Below are 15,075 nucleotides of genomic sequence, written 5' to 3'. Positions count from 1 at the left end.
TTTGCAGCCCGGACCCGGAGGACATCTGGAGTCTTCTGGGTCACGGTGGGTCCTTCTTTGCAGAAATTTGCTTGCCTCAAATAATGAATGAGCCCATTTTCGCTTTGACTGTGGCCTGCAGTCTACAAGAGACATTAGGAGCAATTTGTAGTCAACGTGCAGGTCTGTTCCATCTAAAATATTATCAATGAGCTTGTCAACCCGAGCCTTAACCTTCTTTGTTATTTTCATCTGCTCCTCTCTCAGATGTCTCTCCTCGTACCCATAACCTCTGAAGACTAGCAACAGGATGTCATACACCTGTTTTGCTCAAGGCTGGGACTTGGAGCCCTGCGCGATATTGTGTAGGCATTGGCTCGCTTGCTGCTTTGCTCAACGTATATGTCAGAATGTCAGATGATAGTTGTTGTATCTGCAGCTGTTGCATGAGCAGAGTGCCAGGGGCACAACTTTCCTGCAGTGAGCTTTAATTTGCTCTCCCCTCCCCAAAGAGCTCCCGCGTTTCACCTTGCTGCTGCTGCTGCAGCTGGAGCTGCACAGCCCGTGAGCACGCGCGGTGCGGGCTGGAGTGCTGTGGGCTGCTCCTTGCATCCTTGCTCAATGAGGCATTTTGGTAATTGTTTGCGGGAAGGTATTGTAAACACTGAGGGATTTATATTCATGCGAGTCAATCGGCAGTATATTTGGATGCTGTTCCAGGAGAGCTACTTGTAGCCTAAATAAGCCATAACCTGCCAAGATATTCATGGGAGATCTGACTAGGTTTTTGACTGCTCTCAGAATTAGGTTGACAATCAAAACAGATGTAGAATGAGACTGCAACTGGATTGCCAAAGGCAAAAAACTCCTGTCAAATTCTTTAAAGGAGCAAGCTGATAAACCGCTGTAATACACGGGAATAGTGGACATTAGCGACTAGACAAGGACACATTTGTCCACCTTCGAATTTGTTCAGGACGGTGGATTTGTTTTACAAATTAGGTAGCAAGGGCATTGGAAATAATGTTTTAAAATGCATAGCCAGGGCAACTTTAAAAAGACAGCGTTGCCACATGAATATTACAAGATGTTTCTCGAGCTTTTTTAAAAATGCGTGCTTTTGCAGAATTGCTGCATTTCGACGTGACATGTTGGGAAGGCATAGATCATCTGCAATTTCAAATAAGGAAGCAATAGAGAGCTTGATTAAAAAGCAACACGATTCTGTATTACTGGGTATCTCTTTGGTTGTATTTATTATTGAAGTAGACACGAGGCATTTTGTCTTTCACTTGAAATTTTAACTAAGTCAAGACTAGATATGTAAAATGGGGCTTCAGCTTTCGTAAAGAAGAAAGGTGCCGTGGCCTAACTTGTGTGTCTGTATCTTCTCTAAGAGTTGCAACTCGTAATTCTTACATCTAGGTCCTCCTAACAGACAGAAAAGGAGGGGTCTGTGGGATGAGGCGCAGGCATGAAAGACACTGGTGGGAGACAAAAACGACAACTGGATTACAGCTGCCTGCTGGGCAAATTGCTGGCTGAAAGGACGTCGCTGCATATACAGATGCCTCAGCATCTACAGTCGCTCTATGGTAAGTCTTTGTGGTGTTTCAGGTTAAATCTGACTGACAAATATGACAAATATTTAATGAAACCTTTGCTTGGGGGAAGTGCTGATTCATTCAAAAGGGAACGGTGCACAGGAATGGGTTTGTTTCAATGAATATCCTAATTTGAAAAAAAAAAAAGAAGTAGGAGCAGAAGTCATGACAGTTTTCATGCGATTTTACTGATTAAAAAGAAAAAAAAGAAAATAATTTGTGGAAATAGCTTTTGCTTTTATAAAGCTTTTTTTTTTTTTCTCCAATAATTGGTAGGGACTTCAGAATGACAGAGCTTGAATAATATTTTTAATTGTTTACTTTTAAAGGATTTTTCAGAAGGCTGCTTACGCTGTCCTCCGTTCTGCACTTCTACAAAGGGGGAGTGTGGTCTCATGCTCCCAAACACACCTCCTGAACACTCGTGGGCTGCAGTGCCAGGGAGCAGCACGGTGTTCCTGGGAAGCAGCCGTGGCTCCGTGCTGCTAGTGGCTGCTGCACGTTGGCTTGGTGGTCACTTGGCATGGGTGGCTCATGGCACTGAGTGCCACAGCGCTGCGCAGCTGAGCGTTGGAAATCCCCACTGGCAAAATCACACTCCCTGCTCCATCTATGAAGATGGATTGGTCCAAGTGGAGCGTCAAGTCCTCAGGCACAAAACAAGTGGGAACTGTGATCCCTCGCCCCTGAGACACCCATGCCAAGCACTCCTTTGCAGGGGCAGGACGTGCTCTGGCCCACGGAGACTTCTGAGCCCCTCTGGGCTTGCAGAGCACAGAAGCCCCGGAACAAAACATCCCTGACATTTTTTCTGGCTTGAATTCCCTTTCTCTTCTTTCCAAGAGGATGCCATCCCTGTATTAATACTTCTCTAATCTTTTTAATTAAAATCAAATCTATTTTGATACCTTTCCACCAGGCCCAACACTATAATCCTAAAGGAAGGACAGACTCCCTTCACTGCAGCGTAAGGAAATGTCATTTCTTGCATTATATTTCCAGACAAGTTAGGCAATGTTTACTTAATTATTTTTTCTTAGTCAGAATCCAGTGCCCTCATATCCTGGTTAGATCTTGATAGGAAAATATAAAAACATGTCAAGAGAGGGGTTCTGTTACAAATGGAGTGCAAAAATTATTTTGGAGAAAGCCCATTTGTGTGTGATTTCTAGCCTAATTCTGCAAACCCTGGTGGTTTGGACAATCAAGCAACCAGAGGTTTTGGTTACTTGCCCAAACTAACCCTAAAAAGCAAACCTTTGGAAGCTTGCCTTTCAGTTTAGTGTGCGATATAAATAGCTCTGCTAGGAGCAAAACAAAGGAGGTATTGCAGCAAGCAGCCAAGAGAGACTACATGAAACATTTGATAGGGCCATGTTTTGGGCTTCTACCGTAGCAACGCTGCAAGTTAGAGACATGCTGCTGCTGTTCCTGCTGTAAATACCGTGTCTGGGTGACACAAGGCAATGAGCACCCAGCACCTCGTCAGTTTCTGTGAAGGAAGGGCTTGCTACCCACTCCAAGAATCTGATTTATAAAATACTTGGCAACTCCTTCTGATGGTGGCTTTGCTGCAGAGCTGCTGCCTCAAGTTCCACCAGGTTCAGCCCTGCAAGGAGCACGGGTGTTGGGTTCAGGGTTCCCTCTCCTCCCCGCCCCAATCTTGGATCTGATAGTGAGGGCACAGTCACCTTGCACAGAGCAGCTTGTTCTTAGGTTAGTTCTTGCAACTCCCTGAATTGTTAAATGTACCCATACAGACAGACTCAGTCACGAACAGGTTAACAGCTCAGAACAAACCAGTCGCTTGATGAATTAAAAGTATTATGGTCTCGCTGTGGTACTCCTAGTCCCTGCTGCTGTAACTTTGGGAACTTTGTTCTTCTAAAAACTGGATCTTGGGCAATGCTAAGGATGGAGGCTGAAACAAGGCAGAAAACACCCCTCTCTGATTAAAAGGCAGATCTTCCATGGAAGCCAAGCAAAATCTCATAACCCCAGGGAAACCCTAAAGCCTCCTCGCAGCTCAGCTGACATCCAGATATTTATGGGCTACGTAAGAAGAACCAGGCCACTGTAATCTGCTTCCTCCTTCCTATATTCCCCCTGTCTTTGGGCATGCTCAGCTTTGATGACAATGTGCTGTAGAACTGCCACTTGCTCAGCCTTTTCTTTTTGTGTGTGTGTGTATGCCACCTCACCTGGCTTCCAAGCACTGGTCATTCTCAGCTCCTGTTTCTCTTCCTCCTACACAGTTGGGACCATCTTATGCTGCCCAAATCCGAGGACTGGGATGTTAATAGACACCACTGATGTACAGTGGAAGAGCTTCTCCATAACTCTCTACCTCTAATCAATGAGCATGTTTGACATCCCGGCAGTGCAGTGTTTCACAATAGCTGGCAATAGTGCTTTCCTGTGCTGAAGGAAAATGGGAACCTGCATAGTGGTATTACATCATGGGCAGTAGTTGGTTACTGATGTCATTGTTCCTGTCACTTGCCTGATATATACAGCCCGCAGTGATTTAACTTCCAATCTATAGAGGTATGGATTTGAAAATAAACATTGCCAACTATAAAATCACGGCACGATGGAGATGCTGCTAACTCAAAGGAGCGGGGGGGTTGAATTTGGAATTTCATCTCACCCATTTAAATATCTGACTAAGGGTACATGAGGTCACTTGTCCTTTCCATTTGAGATATATTAGAAAGAGTTCAATGAGAGTATGAGCACCTTGTGCATTACCCTCAATTTGTCTTACGGATGAATCCAAGTTTTGTGTGCATAAAAATGTCTATAATCTTAGGTTGTCTGTTCCCTCAGTGAAATTATTATTCCTTACAGCACCAAGCTTAAGTATAAAGCAGACCATATTTCAGGAGTTAACTTCGCCTCACAGTCCTCTATACTGTGCATGTACATCGCTTGATCTTCAAACCGAGAGCTGCAGATGATGTCCCTTGTCTTTTCTTCCAGGCTGGCTCCTGGAGGTCTGCCTTCCAGTTAGCAGCGCAGGCGAGCAGCAGCACCTGTGCCTCCACGCCAGACAGCTGGCACGCTCCATGCATGCCACCGTGCACCATCTGTGCCACACATCACGTGCCAGTTACGTGACTCGGGGAGTCGGGAGGAAGACAGTAAGTTTGTAGTGTGGCAGGGGTGGTGCTGGGTTTGTGTGCTGAAATATGCACCAGGATCGGTCCTTTCCTTTCTGTGCCTGCTCTCTTGCTGAAGCAGCACTGCTCTTCCAAGCCTGGTTAGGTCATGACAGATAGTCTGGGAGAATTTGAGCTTGAGATATTCGGGGGGCATCAGGCACAGAAGGAATTTTGTTTCTGTAGAGTCTATAAGGAATTGCACAGGGTATTGAAAGCATTAGGTATTTTTCAATGCATAAAGAAGCTATTTTTTTCCAGTAGAAACTGTATTCAGATTAAGAAAGAGACCATTCACAAGGAAAAGCTCAGCACCTCCCTGTACAAGAGCAGGACCCCCATCGCCAACGATGCTGTGAGCCAACAGCCTGCCATGGCAGAAGCAGTGGTACTTGCTCTTAGAGGCATGTCCATGGGGTGCTGGCTCCCCTACTAGAACAGATCCCACTGGTAACTGGGAGCCATCAGTCCCCTCCATGATTAAGATGACCATCTTACTGGAGGGAAGATGCTCTGTGGTACAGCCAGAAGGTGGGAAAAAGGAACTTTTCTCTCCTCTCTTTTCTGTGTTTCTCATTCAGATACAGTGGGTCAGGACCGTGGGGCACCAGGACATTCCCGGCCCTGTGTGGTGAACGCTATTGCTGTTAGTCCCCATGAGAGTGATGGGAAATGAGCTCCAAACCATTGCTTCTTCATAGGTGCAATGCACATAAGTGCATTTTTGGATCGTAGTCCAAGTCTGCATCCTCTGTGAGATGGCGAATGTGCCAGGATGATTTGCCTTTTCTCAGTCCAGCACTTTTCATTGAGAGCAGACAGGGTTGGGAGTGCTACACATCAAGGAGAGGGGAATTAATGAATGAGAAAACCTTGACATTTACACAATTTAGGCATGTTACTTTTATTTAACTTTTTTTTCTTTTCGTGGAAAGGGTGCAGAACCCTTAGTGAATAGACCTGTTAATGCTCTTGCTTTTTGTGTTTATATGTGCCAGTTCTAATAATTGTCACATCGACCTAAGTGAGAAACATCCAGACATGTTTATGGAAGAAGCCGTAGGGCTTTAAGTTCAAGTGACTTCTGTTACTCCTGGGTGGGGAAGAAGGGAGGTCAATAAACAACAGAAATTTGTTGGTTTCCCAGCACCAGGATTTATCATGTGTAAATATGTAGGACTTTGGAAGCCATTAATTATACATAAAGTCAATAACCTATCTTAACAGAACTTAAACTGAAAAAAGCAATGACATTTAAGATATAAGGCTTCCCATACTGCAAGTCCATGATCACAGGGAAAGGACAAAAGCCAGAAACATGCTCTGGACACACAGTAATTGCCACTGTCAGTTTCTGAAATCGTTACAGAAAATTGCTTTCCATGAAGGTACATCAGGAAAGGGAGAAATTCTGGATCACAAAGGTCTTATCTGTGCTTGGGATAACCTGCCATGCCAGTTAGCAGAGGAATTCTGGAGAAAGAAGTGTGAGAATTTGCTCTTTTATAATACCAGCAGATTGTTTTAAATATTTAAAAGGACATACTGATCTGCTGTTTCATTTTACCCCTAAGTGAAACAGGAAGAAAAATAATAACACTACTACTAATACTGCTAATACTTAATAGTAATAATTTCACTGCAGTGCTGCTGATTTCCAGAGACTACAGTCTGGCCATACATAATGCACCCGAATTTAGACTTGAATTTTCTTCAGTAAAGTTTGTAAGAAATGTAAATGAATACCCAAACTTCAAAAGAAGTTCCAGTGCCCAGTTCACAAATTCATTCTAGAGTGACAGTTAATCTTATGCAAGTTGTGAAGGTCTGCCATGAAATCATCATTATTTGATGCTGGCTCAGCACAGTCTATTCCCTTTACTTTGTACTTCATCTTTCTCGTGGAAGATCAGGAAGCAATTCTTGGGCATTATTTTTGACAGAAGCCATTTGAAATGAGCCAGACAAGTGAGGGAAGCGAGGCCCACGTGTGAGTAGGGGTTGCCAGGTTCTGTCCATTTTTTCAACTGGCTAATTGTGGAAACATTTTTTACTCTTTGTTAGGAGGGATGGGTCGGTTTGCTTGCTTGCTTCCTCAGGAGCAGGAATTTTTGTCGGTTCTTGCCCTTGTTCCACTTTGCAGGAGCAAGCGTTGGGGCTGTTAGCAAGTGACATGCCCAGGAATATAAAAGCACTACATCTTTGGAGCTGTTTTGCGCTATTCCCCAGCATACTTGTTTGTTACGATTTGAAAGAAGCTATTGAACTGAAAGGAGGGACAAACAATTTACAGGCGGACAAAGCCAGGGAGATCTAGGAGCGGCCAAATTTCCATGAAGTGCTCTCTTTCCAATTCATATTTAAATGGGCTTCAAGCAGCTGGACAACCTTTCTGTGGCCGGCTACAGCTGACATTTTTAGCCAATGGGAAATCAAATACAGTTGCTGAGAGCAGGCGAAATTTTAGTGTTTTAGTCTTTTTAACGTAAGAGAATAAATACCAAACTGCCAGAGCACGTCGAGATGCTTAAGTGCAATGGAGCAGGTAACTGGCGTAACTTTTTGAAGTCATTCTGTCTATGCTGGCTTACAACACTCAAAGAGCAAGCCGAGTACCTTGATGCATTTCTGTTAAATGATTTTGTGAGGCAAATTATTATTTTTTTTCACAAGTGTGCATAGGCAACCGGGACTGTTGTCAAAACATTTTATTTATGGTGGACCAAATCCTACAGACCTGATTAAATTAAAACACATGGTAGACCTGAGGAAAGAGGAAGCCTACATCAAATCCAGAAAGATTTTTAAGCACTTATACATAACTTCTGTATGCACTGCTTTCACTGAAAATGTTCAGCTGTAGACTCTTAATTACCAGAGCGCTGAATATTTCCATGTATGATTACTAGACATTCACTCTAAATCTTCTCCTTTTATATGGATAAATTATATTTTGTCTACTTCCTTTCTACTGAATATGATACTAAAAGACTTGAAAGGTTTTCAAGTAATGACTAAGAAAATAAAATTTCTTCTGTTAATTTTGATGTTCAGCTGCCACATCCTTAAATCTATGATGAGCAGAAGAGACTAACGCAATTTATTGCTAGAAGAGAAAATTACATACACGAGCTATTGCTTTCCATATACATAAAAAGGTGCTCACGTAATCAGCACTGTTGATACCCTTTGGCTGGTGACACTGACCATCAGGGAAAATCCAGTTCATGGTGTATCACAGCTCCTAGTTCCCATCATCAGGAATAAGTGTTTCAGGGGAAATCTGAGTAGTTAGTTCATTGGATGATAGGTATTTCTCAAGTAGGAGCACAACTTTGCTCTGTGTAGGCCAAGCATGCCCTCGGTAATGAAGTCAGTGCCTACTCATGGAATTGGTGGCTACACACAGTGGGCAGAGGGGAGCAATGGGAGAAAATGAGGTAAAATCCAAACTGTGCTTCAGAGAGCAGAATTTGTCTCCTCCAACTGCTATAGTTAAACGGACCCTGATGCCTACATCTGCTTTCTGTTGCTAATGTGTTGAGTTTCTTCGGAGAATGAAGTAGAATTTAGGTGACAAGTAGTCTCTACTAAATTCCCATGAGGTTAAGATGAAGTATCTGAAGTTCACTTTTATTAATAACCAGTTTTGTAACCTGTAGAGAAAAAATAATAAAAACTGGAGGGAAAAAAAAAAAAGAAAAAAAAAAAAAGCTTTGCAAGAATGTGACCTTCCAAGGCCAAAATCAGTAAAAGAAAGCTACCTTTGGCTTACACAGCTTTCCAGAGTTTTCCATAGAGAAAAGTGGCTGCAGGGAATGCATACTAAATATATCCTTTAATTTGGTTTTACACAAGTAAAACCTTGAGTGAAGGTTGTCAGCTTATGAAAATTGGAAAAAAAAATGGAATGGAAAACAAAACTTCACACACTTTTGTTTTTAATAAACAAAAATCTACCTAAGGGAGGAAGTGATCTGGATTTGGTGCAAATATTAAGAAACAAAGAGAGAAATTACTAGGCAGTGCCTTTTTTTTTTTTAATAGGCAAATGGAAAACAAATATCTGAGCAAGACAATGATAATGTCACTGGAATTGGCACCATTCACCGTAAAGAGCTACTATAAATACTGCATTGGCTTCCAGAGGTTGTCCTTAAAAGACACATTTGTTAAATTGTGAACGTCGCCAAAAAGTCAATGTTGGGCTAGGATTCATCCAAATGTTTGCCGGGGGCAATCATCAATACTACAGGAATTTGCCAGTGATTAAGATGGTACTGCTCTCTAGCTACATTACTTCCCAGTAGCATAAATTTCTGTGTCACTAGTGTCACTGATGCTAACACAATTTACATCAGCTGAAGATCTGACCTGAGGAAGTCTCTGCTAAGCCTCTGGCTAAAATGAGCTTTTAAAAGAGATAGTGAATACTGGCATCTGATTTTTTACACAGGAAGAAATATGGAGAAAATATAAAATAGCATCAAGCAAATTTCTACTCTTACGTTTTGTTCTGTCTCTAACCTGACTTAGATGCCCTTGCAACTGCATGGCAGCCACTTCTGACAGGACAATAACTCATGCCAGGTGACCTTTTCCAAACAGGTGGCCTGAACTTCAAGGAACTGTAGTTTTTTTCATAATGGATATTGGATTCAAATCTCGCAAAGATGCCTTTTGAAGGCGCGCTGATGAAATATGCACTTAAAAGTGGGAGCTCTCCATCCCAAATCCAACAGGGATAAGAAATTTGATAGATTAGTTCGCCTAAACGGTACTAACACATTGTTTATCTTCCTAGCCATTGGGTTAAGAGCTGTTGTGCATAACTTTCTTAACCTTAACCTCATCTGCTCACCTCTGGGGAATCCAGACGAGCGCAAGGGATAAACGAAAATCAATGCTGAGTTTGGTTCTGGTAAATGTTTATGTCTGTATGCAAAGGAAGAAGAGGGAGAGCTTGAAACTATCCCTTCCCAGCGAAAGCTTTTAATTAAATGAGGTCTTAGAAATGTGGAGTGTGATCTTTGCTGTGTTTTGATTTCGCTGAAGATTATGACTAGACTTGCCAAAACTAACTGCAAAGTCTTACATTTGTAAACTTTGCACACAACATTCGTGAATTCGATACATCCCAAAGAAAGAGCCCAAGCGCTGCTGTTTACATTCCTAAAGTCTTTACAAACAAGGAGAACAATAACAGCTCTTTACAGATTACTGTGGTCAGGTTCCTGTGTACAGCACAGAGTGACCTTTCCAAGTTAAGCAATCTAGATACACGCAACCCCAAGTGTTGTAAAAAGCTCAGGTGTATCAGCTTACCATGAGTTAATATGAGATGCAAGAAGAATGATTTTTACAGTATCCAGCTGCCAAATATTCAGTGGTTGAATTTTCCACTATAAATGAGGACCTTTCTCTTATGTACGTAGGCTGCTCTGAAAGTAATGCCTCTGAACAGTATCAAGGTTGGTTAAGTTCATAAATGCATCCTATCTTTGCAGCTACGTTCAGAATTTCTTTTCATACAAAAGAAATGTGGAAACATATACAGAAAATGTATAACATGGATTCTACTGTTGCACTCATGTATGCAGCTATAACAAAAAAATTACAGTCTCGAACTGTCAGCAAGTGCTGTTCTGCTTCTAAAATCCTAAGTGTTACTGGTTAGGGGGAGTGAGATAATGAGAGAAACATCCTGTGAGATGGTAACCCAAGCGTTTTGGTGGTTGAACTTGAGGAAAGGGCACATGTTATCAGCCATATCCCATTCTCGATTCGCTACAGGAGACTGCGGGAGAAATGGTCTAAAACCAGGCAATCAATAATTTGTATAGTGAACACAGTGTGCTGTTAAGTGGTCTAATCTTTAGATCTCTCAAACATAAGGTGATACGGAAGAGGAATAACTACGAAGGAGAAAGCAACCTGAGGTGTAACTCGTAACAACAAAGACTCAAAGGGAAGTTGAACTACACTATATTTGCATTAGAAAACCTGATAGGTCACAGAGTTTAGGTGGTCATTTGCAGAGAATTTACTACCATGGAAGAACGTCCTTGTTTCAGAAACAAACCCACTGATGTCTTCTGCAGAATATTTGCTCCCAAGCATCCTCCTACTGAGTAAAGCTCTGTAGCAGAAGTTTTCCAGTTTCTGAGGATGCTGCTGACCGCCTTTCCTAGCTCGCTTAAGTCTCCCTTTGCTGGCAAGAACCATTTGGGTGATATCCTGATATCCTGCTGACAAGGGATCACAATTGTGATCTCCACTGCAAATCTGAACAATCTTCTCCAGAAGCTCTCCGTAGAGTTTCTGATATTTGAAATGGAAGCACAGTCCAGTAATTCACAGAATAACAGAATTGTGGGGGTTAGAAGGGACCTCTAGAGATCATCCAGTCCAACCCCAAAAATCCCAGGTTTTAAGGACAATACTCATATAAAATCTCTCTGATGCTATGAAGAACATAAGGAAAAAGACAGTGGTTCCGTTCTGAAAGCTGAATTGGTCTCTGCCATTCTGACTTATTATTCTGTTAAGTAATTTAACAGAATCATAGGCTCATCAGGATCCATCAGGCCAGAAAGGGCTCCTGGCATCATTTAAGGTGATCCATGTAACATGAACCATTAGATTTCCCAGAATTGTTGAATTTGTTTGAATTAAATTTGAGTTTAATTTAATTAAGTTAATCTTTTAGGGGGAAAACTTAATCTCAGTTTCAAACCAATGGCTTCACTCATCTGAGGCAATAGTCCAAGGAAGAATTTTTCTTGGGTAAGGGACTAAGTAACTTGAATAACAGTGATATTGCTTTTGTCTCCTTGTACTGTCCAAATGGTGATTAGGTCTGAACTTGACTTTTAAGGTAATAACACACTTCCAGGGGTGACTCACCGAGTGAGTTTTCAGTACTGTGGGTCTGAGTAGATTAGCAGACTGTCTATAAAATGAGGGAAGAAAATCAGAAGGGAAAGAGGAAAAAGCCAAAGAGAGAGTAGAACTTGGAATTGGAAAAGCAATTCCAGTTCCAGATGAAACATTTCATTACATCTGATGGGTTTAAAAGCAGTTTGCCCAATGATTTTTGATTTAACAAGGCATTGTGTGAAACATGGCATTGTTCCTTACAGGAAATAAAGAACAAGAAACGTACTTATTTCTTGCATACTTGTACTGCGAGTGGTATGAAGTTGTAATGTGGAAGTAATAGCTCTGAAGCACAGTAACCTTGTGGTATTTCCTCTTGGAGCTGCACGGCATTATCTAAAAATGAGAAATGAGACTGCTCGGACTGGAAGGATGTTACTAACTTCTGGAAGTTCAGCCCGCTTTCTTTTTGGTTATTTTGTTGGTTTCTTTTACCTCTTTTTTTTTTTTTTACTGAAGGTTTTTATTAAATACCTTTAGTGTACTGACACAATTCAGTCTTTTCTCACAGGGAGATATTAAGATCCCTGTGGAGCCAGCTGGGGCCAAAGCCTGAAGTGCTGAGCCCCTACTACCATAGCCCAATTCAGTGCTTCACAAATTCTGTCTTTTATTTCTCCCAAACACTGCAAAGAAAGTGAAGTCCAAGATGTGTGTTCTGTACATTTGCCATTGCAGCTCAAAGAGGCAGCGCTCAGATGAAGTTCCATCAAGGCAAGAGAATGTTCTGTTTTCTTCTCTCCCGAGGTTTATGCATGACCTTTTTGTTGTTTTACTCCATTGCTAACTCACCTGGACTGAATGCAGAAAACTAAATCCTAAAAGCCCCATACAGCAGCAGAGGATGCCTTGGAGGACGTCTTGGAGTTGGCTGAGCAGAACCATGCCATGTCTGTCCTAAGCTCTGCACTCCTGGGCTGTGGGTGGGCAGTGTGATGAGCTGAGCGGTGCCTGGAGACGCTTCGTACTCTATGCTGCCAGGTGTCTGTGTGCTGATAACTCTGGGGAAGTTCCTCACTGCCATGTTTCATGAATGCATCCCCTTAACATGATGCTTCTGTTGAAAAAGGAAATTTCTTATTTGAACTTGATTTGATTAAAACTTACAGTAATTCTCCCTTTCACAAGTGTGCTTAGCCTCTGCCTACTCCTAAGATGCTGTTTGTTGTGTGAGAAGAGGCAGGGAAGAGAAGACCGGGTAGTGGACACGGTGCTGATGGATTAATTAAAGTTGGAGTGGATGACCTTTGTGGTCTAATTCCAACCTTAATAATTCTATGAAGTTAGGGAGCTTTTCACAGCTTTTTTTTTCCTTCCTTATTCTTTTCCAGTGTCTTTACTTTCTTTACCAAAGTCCAGTTTACTTGACTTTGTTTCTTGCAGGACCTACTCACAGCACTGCAGATTGCTGCCCGGCCCCATCCTTGCACACCGGAGGAGCAAAGCACATGAGGAGGGAGCACGCTGCCATGGACTGACAACTGAAAGGTGCAAGTTGGGACAAAGCAGAGCGCAGAGAGTGTTGTGGGAACATTAACACTTGTAAGGTACCCTCTTCTTCCCTCCCTGCTTTGCGAGGAAGGGAAAAATGCTGGGCCTTTGTCCAAAAAAGCACTTAAGCATGTGCTTGACCTTAAAACATGTGAAAATCCCCTTCACCGTCCTCATCCATTCCTCTGGTTTTCTGTTACCTGGATGTGCATTTAACGGAATAAGTTTTCATGTCTTTCACCAAATACTTAGGGAAGATGATCCATACTTTTTACTCCCAGAAAATGTGAAAACCTGTTTGTTATATCCCAGCTGTGCAAACAACTTTCCAAGAAACTTAACACGGGGCTTTTATCATTTGCTGGGCTTCACCAGCCCTTGATTACCAGGGGAGAGTTATCACATGGAAAAAAGTGTGGAGAGATTGTTTTGATCCAATCTCGTACGGGATTGAGAAAGGGAAAGGATTAAAGTGTCTTAAACATAAAGCTTGGCAGCAACTGTCGAGAACCAAAATGGAAATAGTTTAAGAGAGCAGTGCAGGCAATAACTCACTTGGGGGGTCGGCAGAGGACCAGAAGAAGTGGCCAGACTGACATTGCTTGGTTTTATTAACTCATCCATAATTAGCCCATAGCTTAGATACAATTTAGCTTGTGCCATATGGGCTAATATAGTGCTGAAAGTTACCCCCCATGCAGGTGACAGTCTGTCACACTGAAGGAAGATTAGCATAAAACAAACAACAATGCACTCTTAATTATAGTGGCACCATTTGCAACGCCATACTTAAGGATGTATAAGCACCTCCATTATAACCCAATCTTCAAGATTTTATTAAGCAGACATAAAAGGCAAGTGTAAGGCACGCATACGCATCCCCTGTAGCCCAGTGAATCTGTTCTTCAGTCCTCAGGCAAATGTTTCCTTTTATTTCTTTTTTCTCGATTTTTTTTTCACTTTTTTGAAAATTAATCAATTAATTAATTAATTATTACTGCTTTTAATGGTGGTAATGCCTGACACAGGCGCTTCTTTGCAGCTCTGCCGGTCTTCCTTCCACTGTGGGTGTAATGAGTTGTTCTAGGTGAAACACGTTGGGCAAATTGATCTGGGTGGTTTCTGCTCTGACAAATGCACAACGTAACGGTGCTTAAGCTCAAATAAATATGAGAAAGCTATACAGTATGTGCCCATCTCCTTGATTAGAACTTTTTGTGTACGAATCTAAGTGCTAATGACATAACTGCGTAGGTAGTAGATGCTCTGAGAGTACAATTTAAACTAGGAAGAAAGTAAGCCACTATCTTTCCTGGTTCCTCTTTATTGAGTAGAAAATTCCTCTTTATTGAATAGAAATTGCACTATTAAAATGATACCCATGTGTTGTTGATACGTCCTGCATTTATGTTAATTTGGCTACATATTGCCAATATTTTCATTTTAAAATCAAGAACAAATTTGTGTGCCAAAACCTTTTCCAAATTGTTCTGAGCCTTTGACACAAAGCAGCAGAAGCCATTAGCATTCTCAGTTAAGGCTGATCAGTCGTGCTGTTGAACCATTTCTTCTCTTCCCCCCAACATATTTGCTTTCCTGTGTTATCCAGACAAAAGGGAAGCTCTCCCTCCAATAAGTTGTGCGGACTTTTCTTTTGAAAGGCAGTCTAATCATTTTAAATGTTTTAAATGAAGTGAGTTTTGTTATGCAGACAGGAGCTGCATTTTTTTTTCTAGCTCTCATCGGCTATTTATGTGACTCTATGGTTTTCAAATGGTATAATGCTAGAGGATGCCAAATGTCCTGCCATTTAATAACCAGTAGCATACAGAGCTCTTTTCAAAATGCCACCGCTCTGAGCATCTGTTGTTATTAAGTAAGATGATCAAATTTTGTACAGG

Source organism: Cyrtonyx montezumae, unplaced genomic scaffold (genome assembly GCF_038088225.1).
Source record: "Cyrtonyx montezumae isolate F1298 unplaced genomic scaffold, pur_monq_1.0 scaffold_4, whole genome shotgun sequence".
Taxonomy (NCBI): domain Eukaryota; kingdom Metazoa; phylum Chordata; class Aves; order Galliformes; family Odontophoridae; genus Cyrtonyx; species Cyrtonyx montezumae.
This window is presented reverse-complemented; position numbering follows the sequence as displayed.